Source organism: Hypanus sabinus, chromosome 12, assembly GCF_030144855.1.
Source record: "Hypanus sabinus isolate sHypSab1 chromosome 12, sHypSab1.hap1, whole genome shotgun sequence".
NCBI classification, from domain to species: Eukaryota; Metazoa; Chordata; class Chondrichthyes; order Myliobatiformes; family Dasyatidae; genus Hypanus; species Hypanus sabinus.
The window spans coordinates 45074578-45078254 of NC_082717.1; positions in this window are offsets into that span (position 1 = coordinate 45074578).

The window sequence follows — 3677 nt, forward strand, 5'->3', positions numbered from 1 at the left end:
ACTCTTCACAGGTTAAACAGCAGAAAGATAAGCAATGGAAACATTTTGAATGCATTTTAAGAACAAATAAATACCATACTTTAAAATGATTTTTGTATTTATATCTGAAATCAAATATTACTGACTTAATAATACTTTGTATAAATGAACTAAAATACATTAGTCCTTTATCCAAAGATGGTTCATATAACACAAATAATAGTTTGAAACTTGTGTACAATTTTACAGTTGTCTATCAGATCTACTGTACATAAATCTGAAGTATGAACTGAATATATGCTAACTCTGTGTGCTTAAAAGATTTCACACCAGAAGTGTTAATAGTTTGTAAAGAAAATTAGGTCAGAATGATGTTGATGAGCCAGTAATATGGGCAAAAACAAAGATAGGAAATGCCATGTATAAATAATTTTATACTCAAAGACATGGGAATTTTAAACTACCTGCAGATCGAAGTTTAAATGAATAATTTTTACTTGTACAATAATTGGTAGAATACTTTTATTTAATCAGACTATTTATATTAACAGAACTGTACTAAGATTTTGCAATTGAACATGCATTTGTGCACACTGCATACACATCCCCAACATGTTTATGTTTAAGCTCACCTACGTTTTTATATACACGCAATCTAAGATTAAATATGCCCCTGTATTATTTTGAAAGATAAACTCAGTATTTTCAGACATAATAATACCAATAGTAGTTACGTTAATACTAGATCAACCTTACGTGAGTTTGTACCCCTTGGTGACCATCACTGGTCTCTTCTATCTCCTGTTTCTCCAGGAACTGCTATGAGAATTTGTACAATGAAAGTTATTTTATCAAGCTTTATAAATTTGATTTTAAAAAGTATGATACAAGATGCTTGTAACTGATTCGATCAGAATCTGCTCACCAGGAAATCAGCATCAAATGACTAATTTTAAATTCCACATAAGTAATTATCTGCCATTTGCTTCAAAAGTCTTCAGGAAGACATGTGTTTACTGTGAGCTTTAATTATTTCGTCCGTGAAAAACTGTATTCATTATTCCCAAAGCAGATTTCAGGTTCCATAAAATATTAAGAATTACATTAAAAGATCTTTTTTTCTTCAAGATGATGTGATAAAGTATGTAATTAATTAATTCCACTTCTAATTTAGATTAGAATGGAAATTACTTCCATTTCTAGGATAGCTGAGTGAAATACACAGAACCAAGGTAACATGAGTGCCGTGATCTTGTGACATCATGGCAGAGCAGCGGTTAGTGTGGCACTATTTCAGATTGAGGTGTTGGAGTTCGGAGATCAATGCCGGCATCCTCTGTAAGGAGCTTTCGTACATCCTGCCAGGGAACGTGTGTGTCTTCTCCGGATACTCGTCTTCATCCCACAGATCAAAGATGTACTGAGCAAGCAGCTCGAAGGGTCTGAAGGGCCTATTCTGCTCTGAACCTCTAAATTAAATGAAAATAAAATAAATAAATTGATATTCAGTTGTCTTTCAAGTTATAACTGGAAATTCAATAATTTTATTACCGAATTTCTTTATGGATTTTAAGTTGAAAGGCTATCACAATTATTGTTGTTACAACAATTCTGACAATTAAATGTTTTGAACAACATTCAATTCAGCAGAATTTCTCAAAGAACATTGCAAAGGTAAAGTGAACAGAGCGTTCTAAAGTTGAGCAGCTCATCCAACACAGAGATACAATTCTCTGTCCACAGATTCCACTTGACTGGCTGAGTTCTTCCAGTAGTTCTGCCATCGTTCCAGACTCCACCATATGCCGTTTTATTTGTTTTGCACAGCAGAGGCCCTTTTGTCCCTTTGAGTCTATCCATTCATTCAATATACATGTATCCCCCGCTTTACGAAAGTTCACTTTACGAGACTTTGCTTTTACAAAAGACCTACATTAGTACCTGTTTTTGCTAGCCGAAAGAAATCCAAAGAGGATTTTTGCTTTTACAAAAAAAGGCAAAAAGTGAAAATAGCGTTCAACGTTTGTTTTGCAGCGAGCCGTTATACAGGCAGCGCACACCCCGAGCAGCGAGAGTGGCGAAAAGCGAAAATAGCATTCAGCCTTTGTTTTGCTCTCAGCAGAACAAACACTCAGCATGAAGCCGCCACTGCTTTGAACTGTGTGAGATTTTCGCTACGATTGACAGTGCTGCAATGATTGCAGAAAAGTATGACTTCAATTTTGAAAGGGCACATAGGTTTAGGGCAGGTTTGCAGGATGTTTTGAGTGCTTACAAAGAACTGTATAACAGGAAAATGCGTGAACCTTCCAGAGTGCTCACTGTCTTCCTGATTCTGGTAAGTGAAACTACATTGTACATACATTATTTCTTCTTTATATAGGCTGTGTATTTATATCATTCCTGCCTTTACTATATGTTCATGTTATTTTAGGTTTTATGTGTTATTTGGTTTGATTTGGTAGGTTATTTTTTGGGTCTGGGAACGCTCAAAAATTTTTCCCATATGAATTAATGGTAATTGCTTCTTTACTTTACGACATTTCAGCTCATGGAAGGTTTCATAGGAACGCTCTGCCTTTGGATAGGGGGGGGGAACCTGTATTCAAAGCAGACCATATTTTCACTATCCCCTTCTCTCCTCATACCCAATGATGCCCTTTATCTCCTTCTTCGGGAGAACAATTTGCCCTCCCTCTCTGTGCAATCTGTCAATATTTCAGAAACTCAAATTTGATTCCTCTGAATCTTCCAAATTCCAGTGATTACAAATACAATTCATCTAATATGGAGACCAAAACTACATATAATAGATCAGGTGTAGAATTGCCTTGGTCTTCTATAATCTTCATGCAACCAAAATGACATACCATTCACATTCAAAATTGCCTGCTGTAATATGATAACTTCCAGTGTGTAAAAAAATATATAGTAGTTCGACAATTCAAGACCAAAGTTGTTGAATTCAGTTTGTCTGAACAACAAAGGATTTATTCAGAAAGAAATTACAGATTTCTGAATAACTTCAGGAGAAAGAGATCAGTTCCTGCACCATTCCCTGATGATTCCTTTCAGAATTGCTCATGTTCAGCCATTTGAACACCTGTAAGCTCCATCAAAATGTAATGCAACTTATCACTGCTACCCCAAACAGCACCTACCAAACCCACAAATTCTACTACTCAGAGAACAAAGAGAACAAGCGCATGGGAAGCCATCACCTGCAGCACCAAACTGCACATTATCAGATCTTGAAAACATCTTAAAGACAAGAAAGTCTGCAGGTGCTGGAACTCCAAAGCAACACACACACAAAAAGCTGATGGAACTCAGCAGGTGGGGCAGCATTAATGGAAATGAATAAACAACCAACGTTTTGGGCCAAGACCGTTCTCCATCTTGCTGAATTCTCTTTTTCACTAGCTCCAAATTCAGGAAGACCTTCTCCAACAGCATTATGGGAGTACCCTCACCAAGACTGCAGCATTTCAAAAAGGTAAGTTCCCAGATCCCCACCATCTTCTCAAGAACCCTTGAGATGGGCAATAAAAGTTAACCTTGTCAAGCAAAATATTGTTTTTTTAAAAAGTCCTATTCATGCACTTTCCAATGTGGAACTCTGGGACTTAGAATGACAATTAGTGCTACATTTACTATTACTTTTCACCAATGGATTCCACATACACAATCACAAAGCA